The sequence below is a fragment of the Salvelinus namaycush genome, chromosome 30 (genome assembly GCF_016432855.1).
Source record: "Salvelinus namaycush isolate Seneca chromosome 30, SaNama_1.0, whole genome shotgun sequence".
Classification (NCBI taxonomy): domain Eukaryota; kingdom Metazoa; phylum Chordata; class Actinopteri; order Salmoniformes; family Salmonidae; genus Salvelinus; species Salvelinus namaycush.
The window spans coordinates 5,337,724-5,360,073 of record NC_052336.1 but is presented as its reverse complement, the minus strand read 5'-3'; positions in this window follow the sequence as shown (position 1 = coordinate 5,360,073).

The following is a 22,350-nucleotide window of genomic DNA, read 5'->3' as shown; positions in this document are numbered from 1 at the left end:
TAACAAACAATTGGGGGAACTCACGGGGCAGATAGTAAGGTCGCAGTGACACAGAAAGCAGTTCAATGTCGGGGGTACAGAGTCGCTCTCTTACCAGGATCGATTTACACCACTGGTCCCTGACAAGCAGGCAGACGCCCCCGCCGTGAAGTTTCCCTGTGACTGTCAGATCGCGGTCCGCTCTGACCAGGGTGAAGCCGGCCGGCTCCACTTCTCTGTCCGGGACTCTATCATCCAGCCCAGTCTCAGTAAATGCCAGCAAACAGGCCTCCCGATATTCGTGTTGGAAGCGCAGATTCGCTGACAACTCATCCGCTTTTACTGACAACACATTGAAAATGGGTGGGGTTATATCCTGCCTGTTTGTTCCTGTCCGGGGGTATCGTCGGATGGGGCCACAGTGTCTCCCGACCCCTCCTGTCTCAGCCTCCAGTATTTATGCTGCAGTAGTTTATGTGTCGGGGGCTAGGGTCAGTCTGTTATATCTGGAGTATTTCTCCTCTTATCCGGTGTCCTGTGTGAATTTAAGTATGCTCTCTCTAATTCTCATTTTCTCTCTCTTTCAATTTCTCTCTCTCTCTTTCTTTCTTTCTTTCTGTCTTTCTCTCGGAGGACCTAAGCCCTAGGACCATTCCTCAGAACTACCTGGCCTGATGACTCCTTGCTGTCCCCAGTCCACCTGGCCGTGCTGCTGCTCCAGTTTCAACTTTTCTGCCTGCGGCTATGGAACCCTGACCTGTTCACCGGACGTTTTCATATATCCATTTGTTTTGTCTTGTCCCATACACACCTGGTTTTCATTCCCTAATCATTCTACATGTATTTAGCCCTCTGTTTCCCATCATGTCTTTGTGTGTAATTGTTTGTTTGTTATTGTGGATTATTGTCGGGCGCTTTACTTTTGTCATGTTCCCTGTTTTTGGCACGTTAATGTTTTTATGTGCTGTGTATTTTGGAACAGAATTAAAGTGTGCCTGTTTACTACACTCTGCTCTCCTGCACCTGAATTCACCACCCGTACACACCTTTGACAGTCATCTATGAACATTTGAACATCTTGGCTATGTTCTGTTTTAATCTCCACCCGGCACAGCCAGAAGAGTACTGGCCACCCCTCATAGCCTGGTTCCTCTCTAGGTTTCTTCCTAGGTTCTGGCCTTTCTAGGGAGTTTTTCCTAGCCACTGTGCTTCTACACCTGCATTGTTTGCTGTTTGGGGTTTTAGGCAGGGTTTCTGTACAGCACTTTGAGATATAAGCTGATGTAAGGAGGTGTCACGCCCTGGCCTTAGTATTCTTTGTTTTCTTTATTATTTTAGTTAGGTCAGGGTGTGACATGGGAAGTTTGTGTGTTTTGTCTAGTTTAGGGTGTGTGTATTGTTTAGGGGGTGTTGAATAGTGTATGGGGTTGTGTTCAGGAGAGAGTTCTAGGAAAGTCTATGGTTGCCTGGTTTGGTTCTCAATCAGAGACAGATGTCATTAATTGTCTCTGATTGGGAGCCATATTTAAGGCAGCCATAGGCTTTAGGTGATTGTGGGAGATTGTCTATGTGTAGTGTTTGTGTCAGCACTATCTGTATTTATAGCTTCACGGTCGTCAGTTTTGTTATTTTGTTAGTTCGTGTATAGTTGTTCGTTTCTTGTTTGTTTTCTCTCTTCTTATAATAAAGAAGATGTATTTTGCACACGCTGCGCCTTGGTCCAATCTCTCACAGCAAGACGATCGTGACAGGAGGGCTTTATATATACATTTGATTTGATTTATAAATACATTTGATTTGACAGCCAGGCTCTATTACGGTCTGTCAGCTGCTGTTTTTGCTGGCCCTGTCTTTTCCCTGCTCATAGGACATGATGGACAGTGTGTGTGTGTCCGTGTCTTCAGTAATGTGTTTGTGCATGCGTTTCTAGGCATGCATGCGTGGTTGCAAATGCATATATATGTGCGTTTGTGTGTGTGTGTGTGTGTGTGTGTGTGTGTGTGTGTGTGTGTGTGTGTGTGTGTGTGTGTGTGTGTTTGCATGTGGTGTGTGTGTGTGTGTGTGTGTGCATGTGGTGTGTGTTTGTGCGTGCATACCTGCAAACCTGTCGTTAGTGGTCTGAGTGAAATGGATAAACTACTGTGATCCATCCAGGTGCCTACAGAGGTGTTAGCCTATCATGTTGTGTGAGCTTTTATCACTAATCGCCTCAGCGGATGACACACAGAGTAATTATCAGGCTGACATGTAGCACTTAAAAGCTGACACTAACAGGCGCTGAGCCAGGGAGGCTTGCTATCTCTTACGCTACATGTGGCGGCGATCTGCTTTTAATAGTGCAGACGTAGAGGAGGTATGAATAGACGTGTTGCCATGACTCTTGCCCACTGGGCTGCATGTATTCACTGAGTCGACTCTTGGACTACAACAAGCATGTATTCTGATTGCCAACAGTAGTAGTCTGTTGAATGTGGCACTTGATAATCAACTGTATAATCATACTCAATGTGGAGTGATTGACCTGTGCTCAGACACTCTCTCCTTGCAACATGATGCAGGCAAATGATGAGAAAATAAACTGCTGCAATAGGGTGAAGGCAGAGGTTGAATATGAGTACAGACAGAGAGAGAGAGGTAGAGAGAAGGAAAGAGAGAGACAGACATACAGTTGCTGGATCTTAATTTGATCCAGTTTGCTACAGCAGGAAAATACAGACATACAGGCAGACTAGGTCTATAGAAATAGGCTGTTCCAGTGTTCTGGGTGGATATGTGGATAGGTAACTAACTTGATGATGTCACAATGCCCCGTTACCAGGGATGGAGCACTAGTTATTATAAGGGAACATTATGAGGTAACATGTTGCCACGGAAACACACTTATGTCATAATCTCAGACCACACTGAAAGTGTCAGACAAGCTCAGGTAGAGCGCATTAGCTACATTCGGACAATCTCTCAACCTATAACTGATTTGATTGATTACAACATTACACTACCTTGTCGTGACATGGGTCAGAGACTAAGTGACCCTGTCCCTGAGGTATCCCACAGGGAGAAACCAAAGGAGACGCAGGAACATAAAGATAAACCCAAGAAGAAGAAGAGGATCCCTCAAGCCCTGACCTTTCTTCAGCTGTTTACACTGCTGAGCTGCGTCAAGGTGAAGAAAACCCCCTTTGATCTCTCCCAGAGTGGTGAGGGGAGAAAGGGAACAACGATAAACGATACAAACAACAATAATGACTCTGATACTGGTGAGTGTTAGGAGGTGTATATTGATTAGTGCTGCTACATAGTACAATTATTTAGGCTTCACTTGGAAAAAAACAAGTCATGTGTCTTAGAAATGTTTCACTTACAGGCTTGGACTACTCTGGAGGTGACGTGAAAAGGATCAAGGACAAGAGTAAAGGAAAGGTTGGGGGAGAGAAATATTGCATTGAATCTCAGGACCACAAATGCAGAACGACACCGGAAAAAGAAAAAGACATTAAACAAAGACCTAACTCGGTAAGACATCCAAACTTGTTTATTAATGAGGATTAACCAAAGCATTTGACAACTGATAATGACCACAATAAGGAAAACACAGCATATTGTGTTGAATCTGATCCTTTGACATGGCTTGACAAATGTGATAATGTCACAATGCCCCTTCGGATGGGGTAGGCCCTAATAGTTATTAGGAAAAGTCTAAACAGAATCCATGGAATGTCCCAACTCTGACCTTTGACGTTGAAATTGAAATAGTTAAGGTAGGGGTTAAGGTTAGGGTAGGGGTTAAGGTTAGGGTTTAGGGTAGGTACGTCCCAAGGATCACAGACAGCACTAACCCTAGTTATTATGGGGTAACATTTTGACATGGAAACACACTTAGGAAATAATATTGTTGTCAATCAAGCTAGAGCTCATTGGCTACATATATTCAACATTGATATTGTAGTTTGAAATATCAATAGATTTCTAACTGATGTACTGATTGCGACACTGAGGTCTCCTCTGAGGATCAAGCAAAGGAGACCCAGCAGAAAGAGAAGAAGAAGAGCATCCATCCAGCTGTGGTGGCAATGCAGATGTTCACTCTCTTCTGCTGTGGTGGGAAAGTCAAGCTGAGGAAGACTGGTCTCTCTCAGAACAGACAGAGTAGAAAGGACCAGGACAAAGACAATGCATCTGATACTGGTGAGTGTTATGGGGTGTCTGCTGATTAGATATAGAATGAGATTGGCTCCACTTGGAAGAACGTTTCTTCAAAATCAAAATGTCTAATCTACACAGGCTCGGACGTGTCTGGAGGTGATGTTACAACCAAAAGGGTAAAGGACAAGAGTAATGGAAAGGTGGGGAGGGAGAAAGACCGTACTGAAGTTCAGCTGTTGAAATCATCTCGAGACCACAAACCCATAAGTACAACACCAGAAACAGACAAGGGAACTAATTTGGGACAAAGACCTAACTCTGTGAGACAACCAAACATGCTGTATCATATTTTATTGTGAGCAAAAGATCTTTCCCCAAATGCTGTGTTATCATTGGGTGTTACAATTGTGTTATTCAGGAAAATCGAAGGACACCCCGGCAAGTGAAGACCCCTGTGGAGGAAATTTACATAAGACCTGACTCTCCGACTCTACCACGTGCCAACGTAAGTTACTGAAACCTAAATTACTATACGGACAGACAGAGATTCAAACATCTCGACAATTTCCCCTCTGACCTCAACCTAACCCCCCTTTTCCTCCGAGTAGAGTTCCCTCTCCCAGGTATCCCTGGCTAGGAACCTGGCCGTCCTCCCGCTGGAGTGGCAGCTACCTGGAGTCCCTCTGACCACCTCGTCTACGGCAGCTAGGACAGAGAGAAAGCCATCCTCTACCAGCACTTCGACACATGCGCAGATGGAAACACAGACAACAGAAATGAACACAGACACACAGACCACTGCAGCCTCTCAGAGCCAGACCTCCATGGTCTCATCGGAGACCATGATAGATGTTCACACGTCAGACTCCATTACCAAGACCTCCACTCTTGACATGGCACTGACCCCTGAGAGCACTAAGGACATGATCATTACTGATGAGGATGTGAAGGATGACTCTGCTAAAGATTTGATCTCCAACCTAACAGACACCTCTATGGAGAAATCCATCAGTGAGACCAGCCTGAAAGACCTCATCGCTGAGTATGAAGATGACAATGAGCTGAAGGATATGGCTGCCTCCGCTACCACTGCTACTGATAATGCCAATGAGGATGCAAAGCTGCTGGAACTTGCAGCTCTTTATGACTACATGTTGACAGTGGAGATCGAGCTGCCTCTGGATCTCTGAAGAGCTAATAGGCCTAATGAACATTTCAATGTAGCAAAAGCTATACTATGATCAATTAATAAAACATTTTTTCTGCAGCAAATTTTCATTACTGTTGAAATGTGACGCAGCATGTTTAGATTAGACCTATTTGTTTGAATTCACCAAAAATAATAAATATTACTGGCAAGGGAACAATCAAACCACTACAGGTAGGGGAGAGTGAATATATCAGCATAGAGTTCATTTGGACAATAATGATCCATAGGAATATTGCATTCTGTAATGTATGAAATAACATTCACCCACAGCGAATACAAATCAGACGTGTTCAATTTTCTCCCTCTGTCCGTCCCTCCCACATCCTGATGAGGTTTAGATTGTCATGTTGTCCAGCCCTTAAACTGTTTAGCATTTTAATAACACCTCGCAAACTCAGGGCCTAATTACCTTTGTTACACATGCATCAAATAGAGTCCTCCTATCACCACATATCTGGGCCACCTGAAGGTGCTGTGTTACTGGTGGGTTTCCAACAGATTACAGGGGGATTGGTTAAATCAGTCAACCTAAATAAGGATGGTGGGAACATCCTCATACTACAGCACATCATTGTCTTTGCCTATATTACAGGAGGGGAGGATATATTGGTGTCATCAGAGTAATTGATTAGCACACATACTGTATGTGTCGTTTTATCACCTTGAATGGTGACAGAATAGAGAACTTTGAAACTATTGAATTAAGTGTTAAAATGCAAGGTGAAAAATGCTCCGTTAGAAAATCACTTTGTGAATTTAGGTATTTTATGAATTCTCACAGGTAAGATTTCGGTCAAACTGCACTTTTCTGTCTCTGTCATGCCTGTGGTCACCAGCTGTACAGCCTCCCCAGAGCTGCATATTCCAGTGGCCTACATGCATGGATAATAAGCTGAGAGGAGTAGTAGTAGCAGCACATCGTTTAGGGCTACAGCCAAGCTGTACTTCACCTGAGAAACCCCCTAGTTGTACATGAGTGCACTCTCCACAATAAAGATCAGCCTGACATCAACATACTGTTGACAAAGTAGACATGGAATTAAATCAACATAACATAGATACTGTACATGTATGTAATTAAGCATGACGTTTTTGATGATTGTTAATCTAGAAAAGATGCAGAACATATTAACTCTGAAAGGGGAGGGAGAGAAGAGAGAGGGGGATGAATGGGTTGATATAGAGGAGAGACAGTAGGAGGGATGGTGAGATGTGTCCATCTATGATTTCAAATATGAATCTACCCAATAAGGGGATCAAAGAGTCTCTCACCCAGGTGTACACACAGACATGCACATACACATAGACATGCACGTACACACACCTACACACAAAAGCACACACACACGCTCACACCCACTCCTCTATCCACATGAAGTGGTCAGGGCATCACAGTGATCTAGTTTCTACAAGGACATTGAGAGAAGCCATTTCTTTCCTCTAGAGACAGCAACATTGATGAGGTCTCCAACAAGTCTGTGAAACAAAAGATTACATCATCATTTTAATCCAAGTACTTTTCATATGACTGCACAGTTAGATACATATTACTACAGTGTGGACCATTAATAGAGATCCACACTCTTTTCACACTTCGGTAGGCTATCTATGCCAGGGGCTATTCTAGATCCTGAGCTACGAGTATCCATTGACCTGGCCCATCATGGCTTTAAGTGACCAGTCTATCCTCAGGGGGATACTACAAGCAAGCAGATGTGGGCATTCTATGTTGTGTGTCTAGTTTGTCTGTTTCTGTGTTCAGCCTAACATGGTTCTCAATCAGAGGCAGCTGTCAATCGTTGTCCCTGATTGAGAATCATATATAGGTGGCTTGTTTTGTGTTGGGGATTGTGGGTGGTTGTTTCCTGTCTCTGTGTTTGTGTTCTGCACCAGATAGGACTGTCTCGGTTTTCACGTTTGTTGTTTTGTATTGTTGTAAGTGTTCACAGTTCGTTAAATTAAACATGTTGAACACTAACTGGGCTGCATTTTGGTCCTCTCCTTCATCCCAGGAAGAAAACCGTTACAGAACCACCCACCTAACCCGGACCAAGCAGCAGCAGCAGGAGAGGCTGCAGCAGCAGCAGCAGCAGCAGCAGCAGCAGCAGGAGAGGCTGCACTATTTGGAGGAATGGACATGCGAGGATGAATTAGACGGCAAAGGACCCTGGTCAGAGCCAGGGGAATATCGCCGCCCCAAAGAAGAGCTGGAGGCAGCGAAGGCGGAGAGGCGCTATTATGAGGCGCTAGCACGGCAGAGCGGCTGGAGGCCCGAGAGGCAGCCCCAAAAATTTCTTGGGGGGGGTACACGGGGAGTGTGGCAGAGTCAGGAGTCAGACCTGAGCCAACTCCCCCTGCTTACCGTAAGGAGCCGGTCAGGGCGGAATTGGAGGTGAGCGACGCAGAGACAGTGAAGGAGTTAATGGGGAAATTGGAGGAGAGAGTTATGAGGGAGGTGCTGGTTTGGTGCATGAGGCACGACATCCGCCCGACTGAACGTGTCGGGGAGTTGATGTCACCGGGAACAGCTCTCCATACTCGTCCTGAGGTGTGTGCTAGCCGTCTGGTTAAGACTGTGCCAGCCTCACGCACCAGGCCTCCTGTGCGCCTCCCTAGCCATGCACGTCCTCTGCCAGCTCGGCGCTACAGCTCTCCCAGCCGTGCTTCCAGTGGAGAGAGAGGGCGTCGTACCGGGCAGGCACCGTGTTATGCGGTGGAGCGCACGGTGTCCCCGGTGCGTGTGCTTAGCCCGGTGCGCAACATCTCAGCTCCCCACATCTGCCGGGCTAGGGTGAAGATCCAGCCAGGGCGGATGGTGCCAGCCCTGCTCTCAAGACCTCCAGTGCGCCTTCACGGTCCGGTCTGTCCAGTACCACCAGTTCCGGCACCACGCACCAAGCCTCCTGTGCGTCTCCAGAGTCCTGTACGTACTGTTCCTTCTCCCCGCACTAGCCTTGAGGTGCGTGTCTCCAGTCCGGTACCACCAGTTCCGGCACCACGCACCAGGCCTACTGTGCGCCTCAGCAGGTCAGAGTCGGTCGTCTGCCCAGCGGCGTCTGAGCCATCCGTCTGCCCAGCGCCGTCTGAGCCATCCGTCTGTCCAGCGCCGTCTGAGCCATCCGTCTGCCCAGCGCCGTCTGAGCCATCCGTCTGCCCAGCGCCATCTGAGCCATCCGTCTGCCCAGCGCCATCTGAGCCATCCGTCTGCCCAGCGCCATCTGAGCCATCCGTCTGCCCAGCGCCATCTGAGCCATCCGTCTGCCCAGCGCCATCTGAGCCATCCGTCTGCCCAGCGCCATCTGAGCCATCCGTCTGTCCCGAGCCATTAGAGCCGCCCGTCTGTCCCGAGCCGTCAGAGCCGTTCGTCAGTCAGGAGCCGCTAGAGCCGTCCATCAGTCAGGAGCTGCCAGAGCCGCCAGCCAGTCAGGAGCTGCCAGAGCCGCCAGCCAGTCTGGAGCTGCCAGAGCCGCAAGCCAGTCAGGAGCTGCCAGAGCCGCCAGCCAGTCAGGAGCTGCCGGAGCCGCCACCCAGTCAGGAGCTGCCAGAGCCGCCAGCCAGTCAGGAGCTGCCAGAGCCACCAGCCAGTCATGAGCTGCCCTCCAGTCATGAGCTGCCCTCCAGTCATGAGCTGCCCTCCAGTCATGAGCTGCCCTCCAGTCATGAGCTGCCTTCCAGTCATGAGCTGCCTTCCAGTCATGAGCTGGCCTTCAGTCATGAGCTGCCTTCCAGTCATGAGCTGCCTTCCAGTCATGAGCTGCCTTCCAGTCATGAGCTGCCTTCCAGTCATGAGCTGCCCTCCAATCAAGCTGCCCTCCAGTCATGAGCTGTCCTCCAGTCATGAGCTGCCCCTCAGCCCGGAGCTGCCATTAGTCCGGAGCTGCCCTTCAGTCCAGAGCTGCCTCTCTGTCCGGAGCTGCCCTTCAGTCCGGAGTTGCACCTCTGTCCTGAGCTACCTCTCTGTCCTGAGCTACCTCTCTGTCCTGAGCTACCTCTCTGTCCTGAGTTATCTCCTCTATTTAGGAGGGACCTTTGGGAAGGTTCCTAGACCAGGGTCGGGGGCGAGGGTCGCCACTCAAAGGACGCTAAGGAGGGGGACAAAGACAACGATGGAGTGGTGTCCTCGTCCTGCGCCGGAGCCGCCACCGCGGACAGATGCCCACCCAGACCCTCCCCTTGAGTTTTAGGGGTGCGCCCGGAGTTCGCACCTTGAGGGGGGGGTTCTGTCACGTTCCTGACCTGTTTTCCCTTGTTTTTGTATTTGTTTAGTATGGTCAGGGTGTGAGTTGGGGTGGGCATTCTATGTTGTGTGTCTAGTTTGTCTGTTTCTGTGTTCAGCCTAATATGGTTCTCAATCAGAGGCAGCTGTCAATCGTTGTCCCTGATTGAGAATCATATATAGGTGGCTTGTTTTGTGTTGGGGATTGTGAGTGGTTGTTTCCTGTCTCTGTGTTTGTGTTCTGCACCAGATAGGACTGTCTCGGTTTTCACGTTTGTTGTTTTGTATTGTTGTAAGTGTTCACAGTTCGTTAAATTAAACATGTTGAACACTAACTGCGCTGCATTTTGGTCCTCTCCTTCATCCCAGGAAGAAAGCCGTTACAGGTCCCCGCAGCCGGACAACTTTCTCATGGCTTCTGGAGGGAAATGCTGTAGGAATGCTCAACCGGTGTCGCTCATTCAGCCGACAGAAACTTTCAACCTGTTTTCCCCATTAAGCATCGAGTCGGAGTCTGAGGCCGAGCCTTCTCTGGTCTCTACTCCTCCCGTTACGGGGTCTGAGACGCCGAAGGCTCCCACCATTAGCTCTGACAAATTGAAAACCCTAGTCATTGGCGACTCCATTACCCGCAGTATTAGACTTAAAACGAATCACCCAGCGATCATACACTGTTTACCAGGGGGCAGGGCTACCGACGTTAAGGCTAATCTGAAGATGGTGCTGGCTAAAGCTAAAACTGGCGAGTGTAGAGAGTATAGAGATATTGTTATCCACGTCGGCACCAACGATGTTATGATGAAACAGTCAGAGGTCACCAAGCGCAACATAGCTTCAGCCTGTAAATCAGCTAGAAAGATGTGTCGGTATTGAGTAATTGTCTCTGGCCCCCTCCCAGTTAGGGGGAGTGATGAGCTCTACAGCAGAGTCTCACAACGCAATCGCTGGTTGAAAACTGTTTTCTGCCCCTCACAAAAGACAGAATTTGTAGATAATTGGCCCTCTTTCTGGGACTCACCCATAAACAGGACCAAGCCTGGCCTGTTGAGGAGTGACGGACTCCATCCTAGCTGGAGGGGTGCTCTCATCTTATCTACCAATATAGACAGGGCTTTAACTCCTCTAGCTCCACAATGAAATAGGGTGCAGGCCAGGCAGCAGGCTGTTAGCCAGCCTGCCAGCTTAGTGGAGTCTGCCACTAGCACAGTCAGTGTAGTCAGCTCAGCTATCCCCATTGAGACCGTGTCTATGCCTCGACCTAGGTTGGGAAAAACTAAACATGGCGGTGTTTGCCTTCGCAATCTCACTAGAATAAAGACCTCCTCCATTCCTGCCATTATTGAAAGTGATCGTGATACCTCACATCTCAAAATAGGCCTACTTAATGTTAGATCCCTCACTTCAAAGGCAGTTATAGTCAATGAACTAATCACTGATCATAATCTTGATGTGATTGGCCTGACTGAAACATGACTTAAGCCTGATGAATTTACTGTGTTAAATGAGGCCTCACCTCCTGGCAGTTCTCATTTGTTATTTTTTTCTACTTTCTGTACTGTCTTGGAAACAAGTAATTTTTGAAAATGTCTCTGTTTGTACTCTGACTGAATTGTCTGCTTCAAATCAGTGAAGAGAAGATTTTATTTTTGTATTTCCTATTAGAAAGTGAATCATTACTTTTCATTGTCTAACATTGCAGATGTCATTTTTATTTGAAGTGACCATATACCCCGTGCATCCCGCAAAGGCGGAGGTGTTGCTAACATTTACGATAGCAAATTTCAATTTACAAAAAAAAAACTGACGTTTTCGAGCTTCTAGTCATGAAATCTATGCAGCCTACTCAATCACTTTTTATAGCTACTGTTTACAGGCCTCCTGGGCCGTATACAGCGTTCCTCACTGAGTTTCCTGAATTCCTATCGACCCTTGTAGTCATAGCAGATAATATTCACATTTTTGGTGATTTTAATATTCACATGGAAAAGTCCACAGACCCACTCCAAAAGGCATTTGGAGCCATCATCGACTCAGTGGGTTTTGTCCAAAATGTCTCTGGACCTACTCACTGTCACAGTCATACTCTGGACCTAGTTTTGTCCCATGGAATAAATGCTGTGGATCTTAATGTTTTTCCTCATAGTCCAGGATTATCGGACCACCATTTTATTACGTTTGTAATCGCAACAAATAATTTTCTCAGACCCCAACCAAGGATCATCAAAAGTTGTGCTATAAATTCTCAGACAACCCAAAGATTCCTAGATACCCTTCCAGACTCCCTCTGCCTACCCAAGGATGTCAGAGGACAAAAATCAGTTAACCACCTAACTGAGGAACTCAATTTAACCTTGTGCAATACCCTAGATGCAGTTGCACCCCTAAAAACTAAAAACATTTGTCATAAGAAACAGCTAGTTGCTGATGTGTACCAAACCCTGGTATACAGAAAACACCCGAGCTCCGAAGCCATCTTACAGAAAATTGGAACGGAAATGGCGCCACACCAAACTGGAAGTCTTCCGACTAGCTTGGAAAGACAGTAACGTGCAGTATCGAAGAGCCCTTACTGGTGCTCGATCATCCTATTTTTCCAACTTAATTGAGGAAAATAAGAAAAATCCTAAATTTATTTTTGATACTGTCGCAAAGCTAACTAAAAAACAGCATTCCCCAAGAGAGGATGGCTTTCACTTCAGCAGTAATAAATTCATGAACTTCTTTGAGGAAAAGATCATGATCATTAGAAAGCAAATTTAAAAAATATATATATATTTTTTTTTAAATTCTTTCTTTCTTTCTTTCTCTCGGAGGACCTGAGCCCTAGGACCATGCCTCAGGAATACCTGGCCTGATGACTCCTTGCTGTCCCCAGTCCACCTGGCCGTGCTGCTGCTCCAGTTTCAACTTTTCTGTCTGCGGCTATGGAACCCCGACTTGTTCACCGGACGTGCTACCTGTCCCAGACCTGCTGTTATCAACTGTCTAGAGACAGCAGGAGCAGTAGAGATACTCTGAATGATCGGCTATGAAAAGCCAACTGACATTTACTCCTGAGGTGCTGACCTGTTGCACCCTCGATAACCACTGTGATTATTATTATTTGACCCTGCTGGTCATCTGTGTACATTTAAACATCTTGGCTATGTTCTGTTATAATCTCCACCCGGCACAGCCAGAAGAGTACTGGCCACCCCTCATAGCCTGGTTCCTCTCTAGGTTTCTTCCTATGTTCTGGCCTTTCCAGTGAGTTTTTCCTAGCCACCGTGCTTCTACACCTGCATTGTTTGCTGTTTGGGGTTTTAGGCAGGGTTTCTGTACAGCACTTTGAGATATCAGCTGATGTAAGGAGGGCTTTATAAATACATTTGATTTGATTTATAAATACATTTGATTTGACAGCCAGGCTCTATTACGATCTGTCAACTGCTGTTTTTGCTGGCCCTGTCTTTTCCCTGCTCATAGGACATGATGGACAGTGTGTGTGTGTCCGTTTCTTCAGTAATGTGTGTGTGCATGCGTTCCTAGGCATGCATGTGTGGTTGCAGATGCATTTGTGTGTGTGTGTGTGTGTGTGTGTGTGTGTGTGTGTGTGTGTGTGTGTGTGTGTGTTTGCATGTGGTGTGTGTGTGTGTGTGTGTGTGTGTGTGTGTGTGTGTGTGTGTGTGTGTGTGTGTGTGTGTGTGTGTGTGTGTGTGTGTGTGTGTGTGTGTGTGTGTGCATGTGGTGTGTGCATGTGGTGTGTGTTTGTGCGTGCATACCTGCAAACCTGTCGTTAGTGGTCTGAGTGAAATGGATAAACTACTGTGATCCATCCAGGTGCCTACAGAGGTGTTAGCCTAGTCGACTCTTGGACTGAGTCGACTCTTGGACAACAACAAGCATGTATTCTGATTGCCAACAGTAGTAGTCTGGTGAATGTGGCACTTGATAATCAACTGTATAATCATACTCAATGTGGAGTGATTGACCTGTGCTCAGACACTCTCTCCTTGCAACATGATGCAGGCAAATGATGAGAAAATAAACTGCTGCAATAGGGTGAAGGCAGAGGTTGAGTATGAGTACAGGCAGAGAGAAAGAGGTAGAGAGAAGGAAAGAGAGAGACAGACATACAGTTGCTGGATCTTAATTTGATCCAGTTTCCTACAGCAGGAAAATACAGACATACAGGCAGACTAGGTCTATAGGAATAGGCTGTTCCAGTGTTCTGGGTGGATATGTGGATAGGTAACTAACTTGATGATGTCACAATGCCCCGTTACCAGGGATGGAGCACTAGTTATTATAAGGGAACATTATGAGGTAACATGTTGCCACGGAAACACACTTATGTCATAATCTCAGACCACATTGAAAGTGTCAGACAAGCTCAGGTAGAGCGCATTAGCTACATTCGGACGATCTCTCAACCTATAACTGATTTGATTGATTACAACATTACACTACCTTGTCGTGACATGGGTCAGAGACTAAGTGACCCTGTCCCTGAGGTATCCCACAGGGAGAAACCAAAGGAGACACAGGAACATAAAGATAAACCCAAGAAGAAGAAGAGGATCCCTCAAGCCCTGACCTTTCTTCAGCTGTTTACACTGCTGAGCTGCGTCAAGGTGAAGAAAAACCCCTTTGATCTCTCCCAGAGTGGTGAGGGGAGAAAGGGAACAACGATAAACGATACAAACAACAATAATGACTCTGATACTGGTGAGTGTTAGGAGGTGTATATTGATTAGTGCTGCTACATAGTACAATTATTTAGGCTTCACTTGGAAAAAAAACAAGTCATGTGTCTTAGAAATGTTTCACTTACAGGCTTGGACTACTCTGGAGGTGACGTGAAAAGGATCAAGGACAAGATTAAAGGAAAGGTTGGGGGAGAGAAATATTGCATTGAATCTCAGGACCACAAATGCAGAACGACACCGGAAAAAGAAAAAGACATTAAACAAAGACCTAACTCGGTAAGACATCCAAACTTGTTTATTAATGAGGATTAACCAAAGCATTTGACAACTGATAATGACCACAATAAGGAAAACACAGCATATTGTGTTGAATCTGATCCTTTGACATCTCTTGACAAATGTGATAATGTCACAATGCCCCTTCGGATGGGGTAGGCCCTAATAGTTATTAGGAAAAGTCTAAACAGAATCCATGGAACGTCCCAACTCTGACCTTTGACGTTGAAATTGAAATAGTTAAGGTAGGGGTTAAGGTTAGGGTAGGGGTTAAGGTTCGGGTTTAGGGTAGGGACGTCCCAAGGATCACGGACAGCACTAACCCTAGTTATTATGGGGTAACATTTTGACATGGAAACACACTTAGGAAATAATATTTGTTGTCAATCAAGCTAGAGCTCATTGGCTACATATATTCAACATTGATATTGTAGTTTGAAATATCAGTAGATTTCTAACTGATGTACTGATTGCGACACTGAGGTCTCCTCTGAGGATCAAGCAAAGGAGACCCAGCAGAAAGAGAAGAAGAAGAGCATCCATCCAGCTGTGGTGGCAATGCAGATGTTCACTCTCTTCTGCTGTGGTGGGAAAGTCAAGCTGAGGAAGACTGGTCTCTCTCAGAACAGACAGAGTAGAAAGGACCAGGACAAAGACAATGCATCTGATACTGGTGAGTGTTATGGGGTGTCTGCTGATTAGATATAGAATGAGATTGGCTCCACTTGGAAGAACGTTTCTTCAAAATCAAAATGTCTAATCTACACAGGCTCGGACGTGTCTGGAGGTGATGTTACAACCAAAAGGGTAAAGGACAAGAGTAATGGAAAGGTGGGGAGGGAGAAAGACCGTACTGAAGTTCAGCTGTTGAAATCATCTCGAGACCACAAACCCATAAGTACAACACCAGAAACAGACAAGGGAACTAATTTGGGACAAAGACTTAACTCTGTGAGACAACCAAACATGCTGTATCATATTTTGTTGTGAGCAAAAGATCTTTCCCCAAATGCTGTGTTATCATTGGGTGTTACAATTGTGTTATTCAGGAAAATCGAAGGACACCCCGGCAAGTGAAGACCCCTGTGGAGGAAATTTACATAAGACCTGACTCTCCGACTCTACCACGTGCCAACGTAAGTTACTGAAACCTAAATTACTATACGGACAGACAGAGATTCAAACATCTCGACAATTTCCCCTCTGACCTCAACCTAACCCCCCTTTTCCTCCGAGTAGAGTTCCCTCTCCCAGGTATCCCTGGCTAGGAACCTGGTCGTCCTCCCGCTGGAGTGGCAGCTACCTGGAGTCCCTCTGACCACCTCGTCTACGGCAGCTAGGACAGAGAGAAAGCCATCCTCTACCAGCACTTCGACACATGCGCAGATGGAAACACAGACAACAGAAATGAACACAGACACACAGACCACTGCAGCCTCTCAGAGCCAGACCTCCATGGTCTCATCGGAGACCATGATAGATGTTCACACGTCAGACTCCATTACCAAGACCTCCACTCTTGACATGGCACTGACCCCTGAGAGCACTAAGGACATGATCATTACTGATGAGGATGTGAAGGATGACTCTGCTAAAGATTTGATCTCCAACCTAACAGACACCTCTATGGAGAAATCCATCAGTGAGACCAGCCTGAAAGACCTCATCGCTGAGTATGAAGATGACAATGAGCTGAAGGATATGGCTGCCTCCGCTACCACTGCTACTGATAATGCCAATGAGGATGCAAAGCTGCTGGAACTTGCAGCTCTTTATGACTACATGTTGACAGTGGAGATCGAGCTGCCTCTGGATCTCTGAAGAGCTAATAGGCCTAATGAACATTTCAATGTAGCAAAAGCTATACTATGATCAATTAATAAAACATTTTTTCTGCAGCAAATTTTCATTACTGTTGAAATGTGACGCAGCATGTTTAGATTAGACCTATTTGTTTGAATTCACCAAAAATAATAAATATTACTGGCAAGGGAACAATCAAACCACTACAGGTAGGGGAGAGTGAATATATCAGCATAGAGTTCATTTGGACAATAATGATCCATAGGAATATTGCATTCTGTAATGTATGAAATAACATTCACCCACAGCGAATACAAATCAGACGTGTTCAATTTTCTCCCTCTGTCCGTCCCTCCCACATCCTGATGAGGTTTAGATTGTCATGTTGTCCAGCCCTTAAACTGTTTAGCATTTTAATAACACCTCGCAAACTCAGGGCCTAATTACCTTTGTTACACATGCATCAAATAGAGTCCTCCTATCACCACATATCTGGGCCACCTGAAGGTGCTGTGTTACTGGTGGGTTTCCAACAGATTACAGGGGGATTGGTTAAATCAGTCAACCTAAATAAGGATGGTGGGAACATCCTCATACTACAGCACATCATTGTCTTTGCCTATATTACAGGAGGGGAGGATATATTGGTGTCATCAGAGTAATTGATTAGCACACATACTGTATGTGTCGTTTTATCACCTTGAATGGTGACAGAATAGAGAACTTTGAAACTATTGAATTAAGTGTTAAAATGCAAGGTGAAAAATGCTCCGTTAGAAAATCACTTTGTGAATTTAGGTATTTTATGAATTCTCACAGGTAAGATTTCGGTCAAACTGCACTTTTCTGTCTCTGTCATGCCTGTGGTCACCAGCTGTACAGCCTCCCCAGAGCTGCATATTCCAGTGGCCTACATGCATGGATAATAAGCTGAGAGGAGTAGTAGTAGCAGCACATCGTTTAGGGCTACAGCCAAGCTGTACTTCACCTGAGAAACCCCCTAGTTGTACATGAGTGCACTCTCCACAATAAAGATCAGCCTGACATCAACATACTGTTGACAAAGTAGACATGGAATTAAATCAACATAACATAGATACTGTACATGTATGTAATTAAGCATGACGTTTTTGATGATTGTTAATCTAGAAAAGATGCAGAACATATTAACTCTGAAAGGGGAGGGAGAGAAGAGAGAGGGGGATGAATGGGTTGATATAGAGGAGAGACAGTAGGAGGGATGGTGAGATGTGTCCATCTATGATTTCAAATATGAATCTACCCAATAAGGGGATCAAAGAGTCTCTCACCCAGGTGTACACACAGACATGCACATACACATAGACATGCACGTACACACACCTACACACAAAAGCACACACACACGCTCACACCCACTCCTCTATCCACATGAAGTGGTCAGGGCATCACAGTGATCTAGTTACCACAAGGACATTGAGAGAAGCCATTTCTTTCCTCTAGAGACAGCAACATTGATGAGGTCTCCAACAAGTCTGTGAAACAAAAGATTACATCATCATTTTAATCCAAGTACTTTTCATATGACTGCACAGTTAGATACATATTACTACAGTGTGGACCATTAATAGAGATCCACACTCTTTTCACACTTCGGTAGGCTATCTATGCCAGGGGCTATTCTAGATCCTGAGCTACGAGTATCCATTGACCTGGCCCATCATGGCTTTAAGTGACCAGTCTATCCTCAGGGGGATACTACTTACTTACTTACTTACTTACTTTATTGTCCCCATGGGGAAATTTTTGTTGCAGTGTTATGTACACATTTAAAGTGGCGTTAAATACAAAACAAGATTGACAATACAACTTTCAATAACAGTCACGCACCAATAAAAAAAATAATAATAGTAAGAAATAAGAAATAAGAAATAAAACATTTAAAACAAAGACTAGCCTGCTGGCCTTACGGGGTCAATGGGAACATTTGCCCGAGCTATTTAAGAGGGATATCACACCTGGCACAAATGATTGTCTCGTTCTATTTTTCCTGCTGAGTTGTGCCCTATACCTGCGCCCAGAGGGGAGTAATTCAAAGTCCAGGTACAGGGGGTGACTTGGGTCTAAAATGATTTTGTGAGCCTTACGGAGGGCCCTGACCTTAAAGATCTCATCCAGGCCTGTCTGTTTGACTCCAAGTACCTTACTTGCTGTGGTAATAATCCTTCTCAGCATGTTTCTCTGACTGACAGTGGCATTGCCAAACCAACAAACAATACAAAAAGTTAAAATACTCTCAATAAAGGATTTATAAAAGAGTCAATATAGTACAGTCTATATAGGGGGGTGCCATTTCGACTTTGTAAAGATTAGTTTCCAAATTAAACTGCCTCTTACTCAATTCTTGCTCGTACAATATGCATATTATTATTACTATTGGATAGAAAACACTCTCTAGTTTCTAAAACCGTTTGAATTATTTCTCTGAGTGAAACAGAACTCATTCTGCAGCACATTTCCTGTCAGGAAGTGAGATTTCTGAAATCGAGGTCCCTGTTCTTGGGTCAGTTTATAAGTCCCCATGTAAGCTATGGGGCTACATGCACTGCATACGCCTTCTTCTAGATGTCAGTAAGCGGTGAGAATTTGAATGGAGTGGATTGCACCATCTGGGGGACTATAAAAGCTCATGGAACGGAAGTACCGTTCTTTTCAACGGGGCGCCTGGCGCAAGAGGGACATCACAATGGCGTCCTGAAAAGCTTTCGTTTTAGCAGTTCTATATCTCCGGTCATGTTTTTATTCGTTATAGGTGTTAAAGACATCATAAGGTAGTTAATTTAAACCGACTTATAGCAGTTTATATCAGTTTATTGCGATTTTCTGGGATTTCTTTGTGACGCGCTATCACGAGTTGGACACCTCTCCAGTGGATGGCTATCGTTAGCTGCTATTTCTACAGGAGAAGAGGACATCTTTCAACCAAAAGACGATTGTTCTGGAGAAAGGACACCTTGCCCAAGATTCTGATGGAAGCTCAGCAAATAGTAAGCAGTCTTTATGCTATTAATTCGTATTTATGTTGACAAATGTCAAATAATAATTCCGCCATGAATTTCGGTGCGGTCTCGCTTTAGCGCACGCTGTATTGCGCAGTAACGTTAATTTTAAAAATCTAACACAGCGGTTGCATTAAGAACTAATGTATCTTTCATTTGCTGTCCAACCTGTATTTTTTTAGTCAAGTTTATGATTTTTTTTTTTTTTTTTTTTTTTTTTTTTTTTTTTGGGGTGGATCAGCTTAATATTGCGGAAAGAATGTTGCTTCCAATGTAATTGTCTGCATCATTTCCAATCCCCCATATTTTTTTGGGTAAATATATATATCCATACACGCATGCATACATATATACATATATACATACACATACCTATATAGACATACATACTTTTTTAAAGAATATACCTTTATTATTATTCCCCGCAACCCTACCACCGCTCCCCCAATTGGAGTAAACTAATAAACACTTCTGCTTTTACCTTCAATTTATACATCTTATACCTATTTTACAGACACAGACTACTTTATAATAGTTCTCTCTTGTTTGTTCTTAGTCCTTCCTCTATTTCTGTTGTCCATCCAATTTTATTTCCACTTGTAACTGTGCTATTTCACAAAAGCTCCGCACCTATACACATTTCACAGATCCCGTATGCCCTACATTGTTTATCTTGTTATTAGTCCCACCCTTCAGTTCCACTCAACCCTTCCCATCTATCTTCCAACATCATCCATTTCGGATTTTTATTTGCCATATATTTTTCAACTGTGCTGTGATGCTTCACAAAAGATTTGAACCTTCCTATTCTCATAGCTTCTACAGATTGTAAATTAAAAATAAACATTTTTGCTAAAATAATTATTATATTATTGATTGATTGACTATGGCTTTTCAAATCCCCCAGTATTGCTATCTGTAGCGTTAGTTCTAGGCAAATGTTGCAATTCTTCAGCCATTCCTGGACCTGTGACCAAAAACGAGCTACATATGGACAATACCAAAATAAATGATCTAATGACTCTGCCTCCTCACAACAGAATCTGCAGAGCTGGGAAGATTGTATACCCCATATATATAACATTCTATTAGTTGCAAGAATTTTGTACAGTAATTTAAATTGAAAAATTCGAAGTTTTGAATCCGGCGTTGTTTTGCGTATCAATTCATAAACCATGTGCCATGGAATGGGTACATCGAAAATCTCTTCCCAACTATTTTGCAATTTATATGGCACAGCTGTCAGTTTTTTGGTCCTTAAATGAAATTGGTATATGTTTTTATTTATCACACTTTTCTTTAACCATTTATGTTCTTTAATACAGGGCCGACATACAAGTTCCTTACTTTTTTCCCCTTCTACTTGCCTCTTCCATTTTTGTGGTAATGCTGCAATTAATTGGTTGTAATTTTGGGTAGAGCAGACATTTCCATATGTCTGTGTTAGCTGCATGTGTGACATAACTCCACCAGTCCTATTTATGATATCATTCACAAAAATTATACCTTTTTTAAACATTTCTTCGATAAATACAGTTTTTTTATCAATTACTATATTTGAATTTAACCACAATATTTGTTGTACTATTTGTTCCGTCCTTTCAGGTGGATTAAACTGAAATTGCAACCAACTTTCTAAGGCTTGTTTAAAAAATAAGGATATTTTGGAGATTATTTCCTTTTCAAACAACCGAAAGTGAGCAGGTGTAATCTGAATAAAGGGAAAAAGGCCCTTCTTGAACATAGGATGAGACATTCGTACCAATTTACTAGAGAACCAGTTTGGATTTAAGTATAACTTTTGTATGACTGATGCCTTTAGTGAGAGGTCTAATGCTTTAATATTTAATAATTTCTGCCCTCCGAATTCATATTCGTTATATAAATAGGCCCTTTTAATTTTATCTGGCTTGCCGTTCCAAATAAAATGGAATATTTTTTGTTCATATAATTTAAAAAGCAGGTCACTAGGTGTAGGCAAAACCATAAGCAAATAGGTAAACTGTGATATGACTAAAGAGTTAATCAGGGTGATTTTTCCACAAATAGACAAGTATTTTCCTTTCCATGGTAGCAAGATCTTATCTATTTTTGCTAACTTTCTATAAAAATTTATTGGAGTGAGATCATTTCTTTCTTTTGGGATTTTTATACCGAGTATGTCCACATCTCCGTCAGACCATTTAATTGGTAAACTACATGGCAATATAAAATGTGTATTTTTTAGTGATCCAATACGTAATATGGTACATTTATCATAATTTGGTTTTAATCCAGAGAGGATAGCAAAGGTATCTAGATCCTCTATGAGGCCGTGGAGAGACTCTAGTTGTGGTTTTAAAAGAAAACATGAATCATCAGCGTACAATGACACCTTAGTTTTTAAGCCACGGATTTCTAATCCATTAATATTAATGTTTGATCTAATTTTAACAGCTAACATTTCGATGGCAATAATAAATAGATATGCCGATAGTGGACAACCTTGTTTTACTCCTCTAGATAGTTTAAAACTTTCTGAGATGTAGCCATTATTTACTATTTTACACCTAGGGTTACTATACATAATTTTAACCCATTTTATAAGAGATTCCCCAAAATTGAAATATTCTAGGCATTTATATATAAACTCCAGTCGTACTTTATCAAAAGCCTTTTCAAAATCAGCTATGAAAACCAGACCTGGTGTCCCCGATATTTCATAGTGTTCTATTGTTTCCAGTACTTGCCTTATATTATCTCCAATGTATCGTCCATGTAAAAAACCTGTCTGATTAGGATGAATAATATCTGACAAAACTTTTTTTATTCTATGCGCCAAGCATTTTGCTAGGATTTTTGCATCACAACACTGAAGTGTAAGAGGTCTCCAATTTTTTAATTGGACTGGATCTTTATATATACCACTTGGGTCCTGTTTCAGTAATAACGATATCAGACCTTCTTGTTGCGTGTCTGATAATCTACCATTTATATAGGAGTGGTTAAAACAAGCTA